Source organism: Palaemon carinicauda, chromosome 9 (assembly GCF_036898095.1).
Source record: "Palaemon carinicauda isolate YSFRI2023 chromosome 9, ASM3689809v2, whole genome shotgun sequence".
Taxonomy (NCBI): domain Eukaryota; kingdom Metazoa; phylum Arthropoda; class Malacostraca; order Decapoda; family Palaemonidae; genus Palaemon; species Palaemon carinicauda.
In genome coordinates, this window is record NC_090733.1 from 133323438 (window position 1) to 133336487 (window position 13050).

The window sequence follows — 13050 nt, forward strand, 5'->3', positions numbered from 1 at the left end:
ATTTCAGTGAGACATTTGTAAATAATGAAAACAATGGAAATGTTAAACAAATGCATTTGTTACTCACCTTAAATTCACGTAAATATACTTTTTTGTGAAGTTGTCATATTGATAGATAAAAATTTTTATATAAAGTTATCAAAATTATGCAAAGATAATTGGAAGTTCAAAATAATGGCATCTTTATTGTGAATATAAAAGTTGAATACTTTACATATTTGAAATTAATGTTATGAAGAATATTTTGATTGCCACAACCGCTTGCATAAATTCATTACCATTTTAAAAATAATTTACAGCGAATATCATTGGAAGAAGATTAATGAGGATTCTTATAATCTCATACCCAAGGGTTTTAGGCCTTGTAAACTGAAACCTTTTAAAGGTATTCACTGTAAAGCAAGTCTCTTTCCACCCTCCCCCAAAATAATATTTGAATCAAGCACACCCGCTTTAACATAAAACCATTTTGTACATATTACGGTATATTAATAATTTGAGGAATGGTGATCAAATTTTGTTCAAGCGCCAATGCCGCCCAAAATTATAACGAAAACTTTCTTTTTATTAAAACTGAGAGAGAGAGAGAGAGAGAGAGAGAGAGAGAGAGAGAGAGAGAGAGAGGAGATGAGAGAGAAGAGAGAGAGATATGACTGTATCATCTCTATTGTGTGGGCTCAGATGGACTTGTGTTCCATAAAAGTAAATAACGAGGTATTACGTTAATTTTTCCGTTCACTCGTTCACTTTCAGAATATAAAAATACCGGAAATTGCCTTATGTTTTTAGAAACTCCTCTCATACGAAGACTTTCTAATTAGAAACCACATTCTTTGCGATATTTTATTTCTTTTCATGATCTTCCATGAATATGTGTTGCTAAGTGGACCTCTGGGCATTGAACCTTTAATGTAATTATGTGGGTTAAGATAAGCACACATCCTAACTAAACTAATTCTCTCTCTCTCTCTCTCTCTCTCTCTCTCTCTCTCTCTCTCTCTCTCTCTCTCTCTCTCTCCTCTCTCCTCTCTCTCTCTCTCTCATGAAGAAAATTTTGCCTATCCATTTATGCAACTAAAGGGGAAAATGGTCATGTTGTGGGTTTGGGGCGTTGGTAAACGATAAAGACTTTGTGAAACGTAACCATCCGTTATTCAATCCCGAAGGTCCTTTAGTTATTATTTTAATATCGATTTCAAACAATCGATTGCTCTGCTTGGGATCTTTTCATATTAGAACATAACTGTAATTCAACTCAGAAACTTATTCGGTATTTGTCGGGTCATTCATTGAAATGAATTACTGCCGAGATTCTGTGTTATTCTTGTAGTCTTTGAAGACAGGAAATCAGTGAAGTGTCAACATGTAGTTATGCAACACCTTTCATGAAGTGTATCGAACATGTGCTTACACACATACTTTAGAAGAAATCATTGTAAGCTAAATAATTTTAATGTATAGATTAAGGTTATTCTAAATTAATTAAAAAGTATTGTAAGGTGCCGTAATGGGAATATGTATGGCAAAGCGATGAAAAGACTGTCGGTCACGCAAATTCAACATCAGAGGTAAGAAAAGACCGAAGTATTTCTCTTTTCCTTAAACTTGAAGAATGATAAATAATGCATTCAGATTTTATTATTCATGGGCTATTTGAATTTAATGCTTAACCTTATATTGATGTCCTGTGTTCAGTTATGATATGAATTTAAATTTCAGCACTCCAAATCTGAACACTGGTGTTCATTTCATTGGGAATGGTAAAACATTGGTGTAAATAAACCTTTATTTCGTCCTAGAGATTAAAGTCTAAGCGCAAGTCTTTAAGCGGTCATAAGACTTTTTCTTTTTAGCAGTATAGAATGTCAGCCCTTTTTTCTCTACAAATCTGGCACTCATATATTCTCCTGTGCTTTCTTGCTGACCTTTTTAGCTGTTTTCTTGATTTTTAATTTTAGTCTAAAAACTAAGTTTTAAAAATACCAAAAATCTTTTTAAGACAACAATCTTATTAAGGCACGAGAACCAGTTTATTAGCTTGAAAGGATTTGCAAAAAGCCTAACATGAAATGAAGAAACTTTAGGAAGCACCGGACGAAAAAGAATTTTTTTCGAAGGGAAGTTTGATTAATTGGTGAAGTCAATGGCCTTGATTGATTAGAGGCCCATGGCATCGGTGTTCAACAGACAACTGACAATGTGATATAAGCCATCTGATATTAGAGATTTTTACACAGAAAAGTCTGTTAGTAAACCGCTACTGCATTCTTTATATCATAAATAGTACACACAGCTCAACACTCAAATTTTAATTTATTCTTTAGGGCCTTTGTATCACGAATCGATTATATTGATTATTTTCAAATTGAGTCCCTGAGCTTTGTTTTAACAATTCTTAAGAATTTTTATCGTTCGAAGAGAATAAACATCGAGAAATTCGATTGGAATTTAAAGACTTGTTAAGAATAATGAACTGCAGTGAACAGTAATTCATTTCCCCACTTGGAAAGAATTTTTTATGTTAGCCAATAGTAAATGTTTTATTCTTCAAAAAAACGAGTTTGCAAAATATAAGTTACCCAAAGCGCGACATATCTAGAAATTCTCTCTCTCTCTCTCTCTCTCTCTCTCTCTCTCTCTCTCTCTCTCTCTCTCTCTCTCTCTCTCTCTCTCTCACAGAATCCTTTATATTCTACAGTCCAATTGTGCCTCCCTTTCCCTTCCCCCGAAATAGGGATTTCTGCCAATGAATAACTTTTGCAAACGAATAAACTCCGAATTCATCAGCTCCCTGTCACGCTCTTTCTGGTTTTCCCGCGATCTCTACCGAAAAGTCAGGCAAAGGACTTGTTGCCTCCGTAACCTGTAGCGCAACAGACGAGAATTCGATGGTATTCCTCTTCGTCAGGCTGGCAACGACATGCCACCTGTCATGAATTTCACATCAAAGCCAGGAATCAAAGGTCCCGGATTAAGGAGAATCTTCTCCAAAATAGTTATGGCGATGCCTTCGACGGGTATCTGAACCTTGTCAACAACAATGATTATATCTTTTCCATAACATTGTATTTCTGCCTAACAAAGGCACTTCTTTGGTCTTGCCTCCAAACTGAATATTACGCCGAAGAAGATATCTCAAATTGTTCCTTGCGACCATTTCATGTTCACTTCTGGGTATCAAAAATTCTCTGGGACGATTCCCGATATTTGGTCAAAATTAGTTCGTGCAACCTTTTGGGATATTTTGAATTGTGAGGTAGAAATTAGCCGAACAGTCACCTTTTCAATCATTTCAAACGACTGTTCATTATTTTCTGGTACTCGAATAGATATACTCGATGGCGAAAGGCGTTACCTGATCAATAGATGGACGTGCGTGAAACGTTGAAATTTTTTTTTATGGAAAATTATTAATACTTTACGCCTTTTTGAGCTTTGCTTTGAATAGGGCACGCAAACTAATACAGTGTAATGAAAAAAAAGAAAGAAAGAAATTAAATCCACACATGGGAAATTATAAACAAAACAACGTTCCGATGTATAGATTGTCAATATTGTTTATAATTGACTAAATTTCATATTTGTCCCACTTGATTGCATTGGCTGATATAAAAGATATCAAAAATTAACTTATAAAAAAATCTGATTGAAACATGACAGTCATAATGAAGTAGAGTAATGGAAGCTCCAAAAGGATAAAAGTATTATACGATTTAACTTTTTATTTTACAAACTTAACGTTCGAAAGATACTTTGGAATAAGGAAGTAAATACAACTTAGCTTCCCGGGCGTAACATGTTCTGTTGTAAATTTAAAAAAGGACCTTCATGTATGTTTTGATAAAGTCGAATACCAATTGGTGTCTTAATGATGATGCGACATTGAAAAAAAAAAAAAAAAAAACATCTTCCGGTTCACTATAACAAATCTTTCTTTTCCGGTCAATATTTCATATTTTATGTTCCAATATTCTTCCTTCGTCCTTCATTATTGATAGCTTACGTGATAAGGAAGTAGAGGAATGACTCTTTGGATGATGGTGATGTGAATTGGATATGATAATACATACAAACAATTTTAAATTACTTAAAGAAAAGGAGAAGGGTGAAGGGACAAGGAAAAAACTCATAAGAACAAGTACAGTCTCTATGAACCCCGATTTGCATCCTTTTTAATATTCGGTTACCTCGTTTTCGCCGAACCTTTACGAGACGGAAGTGTGAAATAGTTTGCGAATCTATAAAAGAGAAATAACACACATCAAATAGGAAAAAATGTAGCTGCCGAGAATATTCATTAGATATAATCGATACGCACACAGTCATCTAGGAAACCTTGACCCGGAGAAATAATTCCTGAATAATTCGCTATTATCTTCCGGTCTGACCACCGTCCCTTTGTTGACATGCCATAGAAGGGTCTTTTCAACCTTTTTCTACGAACTTTGGGGACATTACCGAGAGAATGAGGGGAGACGCCACAACGTGAGAGAATTTACATGCGATTTTATCGACCGCGTCGAAGGGGAAGCTGAACGATGGTGCTTTTGCTAAAAAGGAAGGACGAATTCCTGGAGAGTGGACGGACGAAGACGGATCATTTGGCAGCTTTTGGAAGTTAGACAAAGAGACGATCTCTGCGCCTGATTAAATGCTAATTATAATCTTGTTTGAGATGTAAGTTTAATTCAAATGAAGTGGGATATGTAGTAAACATTCCTACTGCAACTTACCTTTTGTAGAATTTTCTTGAAAACAAAACATCTATGAAAAACATGGCTATCAATTTAAACTATTTGGTTTAATTTTAGTTAATGTAAAATAGTTTTTAGAATTTAACAATATGATACAAGAGCACAAAAACTAGTTATCAAATCATGCTGAGGCATTTTGTGAAGGAATTCATAGAGGCTGTGTCCGAAAATAAGTTCACTTCGGTAACTTATCTTTAACCAAAGGATTATATATATCTTTTATCGTTAATTATAAAGGATTTAAGACGCTGAAGTTATCGTATTGTTTGACGACTGATAAGTTGTATTGAATAATTAATTTTGCCCAGAAGGGATTTGTGAAGAACATTAACCATATTTCGTTTACTTTTCTTTCTTTTCTCTTTTGTTTTACAAAGCTGTACGGTGTACAGTACATGAGAACATTTAAACGTTTCTTGACAAATGCATAATAAATACATACGTAGATATTTGCACATATGCATACATGTACATACATACATACATACATACATACATATATACATATATACATATGAAAATATATTATACATATACATATATATATATATATATATATATATATATATATATATATTTATATATATATATATATAATTTATATATATATATATATATATATATATATATATGATAATTTGTGTGTATCATTATATTTTATTTTACTGAAATTAGAGATTAATTACTCGAGTAAATTCTATCAAAAGACAAATCAAGAAACGACGGTGGTCAATTCGAATGTTATCATTGGCTGCTGTTACTGAGCAAGTTTGATTCTGTCATCTTCCTATTTGTATTCAGAAGCTAGAAGAGGGCCAGTTGTCATTTTGGGAGGGGGGGAGAACGCGTATCACTGTTTCACTGGAGAGAGAGAGAGAGAGAGAGAGAGAGAGAGAGAGAGAGAGAGAGAGAGAGAGAGATGAGAGAGAGAGAGAGAGTGCCATGTAATTGACAAATGTCAAAATATACCAACATTAGTTGTTCAATGAACGTCAGAAAATGACGCAATTTCATTGTTTTTCGGAAGTCATTGGTATTTTAGGCAGAAATGTGGTTACACAGAATTGATATTATTTTACCGATTACTTTGTGGTTTGTCATAAAAAAAAATCAATAAGTTATGAACATTTGTTTGCTAAATTATATATTGAAATGGCCGATAGAAATCGAATGGTCTATAAAAGTCAGTGTCTACGAAAGTCTTCTGCTTCTCCAGTTGGGGCTTGCAGTGTCAAGAAAGCTTTTCCAATATTTTTTACATTTAAGAAAGGTTATTATTCGATTCATCTGTGCATAATAACTTATTGTTAACCTCAATGTCTTAAAACACATTTTTTTTTTAGTTACAAGCGAGAAAAGGAAGTTGAAGTAATCGTATCCTCTAGATAAAGATAGTTCTATTTTAAAGATAACTTAAAGAAACTTTTAAAGAAACTTAGATTGATTTTGCAACATAGGGTGTATAAAATATATATCTAAATATATGTTCCTAAATATTTTGTTAAAAGTTTATGGATATTTTGGGTGATTGAGAAATTTTCTTTATGATCGGTAATTACCTTACCTGGAGAAACATTCCTTGGAATAGGTAATTATCTCCGTAGTTTACTTTAGAATTTCTTTGAATTTGTTTATTCTAATGTAATTCTGGTTTGTTCAATTAATGTTTGAGGCTTTATTTTTCCTAATCACTGTAAATAAAATTGTGCTAATTAACTGACCTCAGCCTTCGTTGTGCAAACCAAAGTAAATAGGAGTTAAAGATAACTATTAACTACCTAATTTTCTGAACATTCCGAGCCAAACAACTCTACAAAGTAACCTGGAAGTCACTGTTGGAAGGGAAAGGCAGTCCAACACCAACCGTCAAGAAGTGATTACTCTCCTTCACCTCACCTTACCTTGGGACATTTTACCGGTTCTATTTGTCGTCGTAGTGCTGGACTTTTTCTAAATTACTCTACGACGATGGGACTCATTGTGTTTAGTGCTACGAATACCATGAAGAACTAAATTAACTCTACACCTCGTCTGATGAATGTGGAGGCGACCAACAGCAAAGGCTATGGAATTATCATATCCATTCTCTTTTTCATCCTATGAAGTCATTATAAGGTGGGTCATTGTATTGATTGGCACAATAGTAGTGGCATTTCTTGGTGACTTTTATCATCCTCAAGTCAAAATATAAATAAAGCCTTGAATTCAGTAATTGAAAATCGCTCGTGAAAACTAGGTTTGTTTATAGGCTACTCTAATTAAGATTATTAATTGTCGACCTTAAATTGCTTGTTAATTGAAATTCGGCCTTTTAACATATATTCTTAAGTGATGCCCTCATCGCATATATATATTTAATTTGTTAATTAGGTCAAAATATTGAAATGGTTGGCTTTTGATTTGCGAATTCTGGAAATTAATATTAATTTTATATTAGTTTGGAGGTGAATTTAACTTGTTGATTTGCCTTCATATATTGTAAACAATTTTAGTGTAGTCAAAAATTATATTCATATTTTCATTTAAACAATTCTATACAAATTCTGGTTTTCAATTTTAATTGGGTGGTTAAATATTTACCTATCTTTTAGGTCTGGCTCAAGGTGGAGTGGAAAGCTTGGGACAGGAGTACATCTGCCAATGCTTCTAGGTTTGCTTTACCAGAAGTAATCGCTACTCCAAGTGAACTAGCATCAACTGACAACCAACTATATATAATTAATTTGTCAAGATTATTTAAAATCTACAGATGTTAGTTTCTGTATTACAAATAAATATTTTGTTATAACACGGTCGTTTGTCCTAAGTCATTTTTTCTGCTCATGGCGACCGTGACAGGATTGAGGATGTTGGTTGTTAAGAGTTGCTGCTGGTTCGCTTCCAAGCTAGTCAGACGAGGTGTAATTTATCATTTATATTTCCTTGGTTAAATTTCAAGATTACGTATATTTCCATTGCCGTTTGGACTTTATTAGGCTTTATATTCTTACTGAAACTGGTATCAAGATGACTGAGTTATTGATTAAATCACGAAAATATGTTAGAAAGTCCGTTACTGAAATTTACAATAAGAAGGATCAGTTTTCATCATATAGTGATATTGAACGTTCTACACTAAAACTGAGGCTTGAAGAGCATTTCACGAAATTATCTGACTTAGATTCTAAAATACAAAATTCAAAGTTTTCTACTGAATGTGATGAAGCTGCTTTGTTAGTTGAGCTTGATGCATGTGAACAGTACAAAACTAAAATTCAAGAGAGCATCTCTACTTTACAAAATTTACCTCAGGTTCGGCATCTGCCTATAGATAATCAGTCACATCAGTCCTTGTTAAAGAGTCCTCATGCTCCTTTACCAACCTTCAATAGTACTGAAGGCGAAGATCTTGGGAAGTTTTTTGTAGAATTTGAACAAACCCTTTCAAAGTTTAAGTTCCCAGAATATGATAAGTTATTGTTGTTAAAACAGCAGGTAAAGGGAAGAGCTCTTACATTAATTAACACTTTGGATGTTCAAAGTCAGTTATGCTGATGCAAAAGCTTTGCTAGAGAAGGCTTTAGGCTCAAGAGAAGTTCAAATTTTTAATACCATTAAGCAAATCTCTTCAATAAAACTTTCAGATGATGATGATCCTTTTGAATATATTGGGAAAGTAAGCAATTTAGTAGCTAGCGTTAAGACCTTAAATATTGATGTTGACATGTTTCTTCAGTTCTTCTTCTGGAATGGCTTAAATGAGAAATTTAAGTGTCATATGACTGCCATAACTAACAAAATTAGGCCATCTCTTGCAGAGATTAGGGATAATTTCTTTGATGCTAGTGAGAGATATTTACAAGGTAAAAAATGTAAGAAAGTGGAGAAACAAAAGTCTGACACTACTAGCTTTGCTGCAAAGGTTTCTTTTGACTCTAAAGTAGGTAAATGCAGCATTTGTAGTAAATTAGGCAAAGATCCAAGTCTTTTTTGAGTAAATGTCCTAACTTTGTATCTAGCAAAGATAAAAGAAAAAAATTGGAGGAACTGGGTGCTTGCTCAAAGTGTGGCTATCCTAGTCACATATTATCAGAATGCAGATTCAGATTTAATTCCAAATGTAAAAACTGCAAAGGCTGGCATATGTCATTTTTGTGTCCCGATGAAAAAGGTGCTACCAGTATTAAAGAAAAGAATCCAAATTCCGAAAAGAAAAAAAGTAAAGCCAGTAACAGTACGGATAGAGTTAGAAACTCTGAGAGTGGTAATGGAGATGTTGTTGGTAGTTCAAGCAGTAGTGTTGCTGCTATAACTGAAGTTTTAAATTGTGAGGTTGAGGGATATACAATTTTGCCAACTTTTAATATTTCAATTAAAGGTACCAATCTCAGGGTCCTTAAAGACACTGGATGTCAAGCAAATTACATTGAAGAAAATTTGGCTCAAGATTTAAATTTGAAAGTTGTAAATAATGGAGTTTCTTTAACCATTAATGGTATTAATTCTTCTAAGAGTTATAAGACTAAACAAGTTGAAATTGAGTTGCCAATTGGTAGCAATAGTTACATTGTATATGCATTTTGTCTTCCCTCAATTGATGTTTCATTGCAGTTACCTGGGTTAAATGAAGTAGTCAGTGGGTTTGTTTCAAAGGGATACAAGCTAGCAGATCAGGGATTGTTAAATTCTACAGATAGGATAGACAATATTAAATTTATATTAGGATCAGAGTCCTTGCATTGTATCCCTGAAAAGGATATAGTATTTGGAAAATCCAATGACTCCATTTATTCTGATACATGCTTGGGTATATTATTAAAGGGAGACATAAATAAATTAAAGAGCAATTTAAGATTCTTGAAGCCTTGTTCTTCCATGAAGTCAAATGTGCAACATATGTTAAAAGCTGTAAATGTACTTCCAACAGGGACGAAAGAGAACGTTTCAGTAGAAGTTTTAAATGACCTGGAGACTTCTAATACATATGAGTTGTTTGATGATGATGGTCAGATAATAGAATCTGAGTTGAATAGGGCTACAAATGAATGCTTAGAACTCTCTTGTAAATATTATGTTGGGGAAGACAGAGGTCAATATCATGAAGATAATGTAGAACTGAATGACAGGCTTATGGAGTATGCTTTAGAAGAAACCCATAGGACTGTTGATGGAAGATTGTGTATGCCACTGTTATGGAACCCGAAAGTTAGTCATCTACTAGGTCGTAACTATAAAGCCAAATCAGTGTTGAAAACCCTTACATCTAAATTAGAAAAATTACCTGTTAAGTTAGCCTTAGTAAATGAAACCTTTAAGACTCGGGAAACATTAGGCATCATTAAGGAGAATATGACTAAAGCCATTGATTACCCCATAGGAATTGTTAAAGAGCTGACCAAGAATATTTACGATGAAGTTAATGGGGCTAAATTAATGCTAGGTAAAAGTCGAAGATTTGTCAAGCGTCATGTGACAAGCCTGATTCCTTTAATGTCAAGTGACCACTGACAGCATGGCTAAAACTTAAGAAAATTCTTTCACTGTTTCACAGAAAGACATTTAATCTGTATATATTATTAGTTAAGTTTATTTTGCTTTAAATTTATTTTCCATTGACTTTTCAGGTGAAAATTCAATCCCTCCCATCGGAGTGTATAAAATATATATCTAAATATATGTTCCTAAATATTTTGTTAAAAGTTTATGGATATTTTGGGTGATTGAGAAATTTTCTTTATGATCGGTAATTACCTTACCTGGAGAAACATTCCTTGGAATAGGTAATTATCTCCGTAGTTTACTTTAGAATTTCTTTGAATTTGTTTATTCTAATGTAATTCTGGTTTGTTCAATTAATGTTTGAGGCTTTATTTTTCCTAATCACTGTAAATAAAATTGTGCTAATTAACTGACCTCAGCCTTCGTTGTGCAAACCAAAGTAAATAGGAGTTAAAGATAACTATTAACTACCTAATTTTCTGAACATTCCGAGCCAAACAACTCTACAAAGTAACCTGGAAGTCACTGTTGGAAGGGAAAGGCAGTCCAACACCAACCGTCAAGAAGTGATTACTCTCCTTCACCTCACCTTACCTTGGGACATTTTACCGGTTCTATTTGTCGTCGTAGTGCTGGACTTTTTCTAAATTACTCTACGACGATGGGACTCATTGTGTTTAGTGCTACGAATACCATGAAGAACTAAATTAACTCTACACCTCGTCTGATGAATGTGGAGGCGACCAACAGCAAAGGCTATGGAATTATCATATCCATTCTCTTTTTCATCCTATGAAGTCATTATAAGGTGGGTCATTGTATTGATTGGCACAATAGTAGTGGCATTTCTTGGTGACTTTTATCATCCTCAAGTCAAAATATAAATAAAGCCTTGAATTCAGTAATTGAAAATCGCTCGTGAAAACTAGGTTTGTTTATAGGCTACTCTAATTAAGATTATCAATTGTCGACCTTAAATTGCTTGTTAATTGAAATTCGGCCTTTTAACATATATTCTTAAGTGATGCCCTCATCGCATATATATATTTAATTTGTTAATTAGGTCAAAATATTGAAATGGTTGGCTTTTGATTTGCGAATTCTGGAAATTAATATTAATTTTATATTAGTTTGGAGGTGAATTTAACTTGTTGATTTGCCTTCATATATTGTAAACAATTTTAGTGTAGTCAAAAATTATATTCATATTTTCATTTAAACAATTCTATACAAATTCTGGTTTTCAATTTTAATTGGGTGGTTAAATATTTACCTATCTTTTAGGTCTGGCTCAAGGTGGAGTGGAAAGCTTGGGACAGGAGTACATCTGCCAATGCTTCTAGGTTTGCTTTACCAGAAGTAATCGCTACTCCAAGTGAACTAGCATCAACTGACAACCAACTATATATAATTAATTTGTCAAGATTATTTAAAATCTACAGATGTTAGTTTCTGTATTACAAATAAATATTTTGTTATAACACGGTCGTTTGTCCTAAGTCATTTTTTCTGCTCATAGGGAATGTATTTGTCAAAGCAAGAGCAGCTTTTGAAAATCTGAGATTATTTCGACTGAGCAGTTACTTATGGATATAGAATCGCCTGTTAAATAAGAATTCGCTGGTCACTTCCATTAAATAAAAAGAATCAACTAATGGTAAAATTCTTAGACAACCACTAAAGAGTAAATAACCGAAGCTGTCTCTTCATCATTTCTGTTCAAGAAAATACAAGGAAGAAATTGAAACAAATAGAATAATTATTTTTCCAACTTCACACCAACTTCCTCATCATCCATTTCCGGTGGAACACATCTGGACGAGGGAGCACAAGGCAAAGAGACTTCATTCATGAATGAATTGATCAAGGCCTATAGAATACAATCTACAGACCTTGCAATTGATAACAGAATTCGGGTAACAAACCTTCGTTCGATATTTGAAGTTTAGTAACACAAAATGGCATCGCTTTGTGCTCGGAAGTTTCACATTCATACCTTAGGTCTCCTTCTTGGAGAGCTCAGGTGATTTTCTGTCTATTTTTATTAGATTCGGGTGTAACTTACTTGGACAGTTACAACGACGGAGAAATCTTATAATTGTTGAAAGTGTAACTGGCATATCATTGAAAATGATAGGCTGACTAATGCAACTCTTTTTAATATATATATATATATATATATATATATATATATATATATATATATATATATATATATATATATATATATATATATATATATATATTATTATGTAATGCATGTGGGTAGGATACTATATATATATATATATATATATATATATATATATATATATATATATATATATGCATATATATATATGTATATATATATATATATATGTATATATATATATATATATATATATATATATATATATATATATATATATATGTGTGTGTGTGTGTGTTGGGAAGTGCAAAATTAGTTTATGTATTTGAATATAAGCCGCCATAAAAGTTCATGAATTTCATTGACGTAAAATATTTTGATCGTGATGAATATGTAATCGCATTAAATGAATCCAGAGCAATTAATTTTAACGTATGTTAATTGATATTTAGTAATGAGTTACGCATGTTAATGACTGTATGTTCTATTATCGATGTAACCAGTTTCATAAAAGTTAATATATGTATATAGGACATTGTGATACACCAATAAAAACCTAATTTTAATTTATCTTTCAAAATGAAAAATCAGTTTAACTTGGAATTTTGAAAGAAATCTTTTACAGAAAACGTATACAGCAGACTGTTTCATACTGTTCTTCTATGAAAGACAATGAGTCACAGTGAG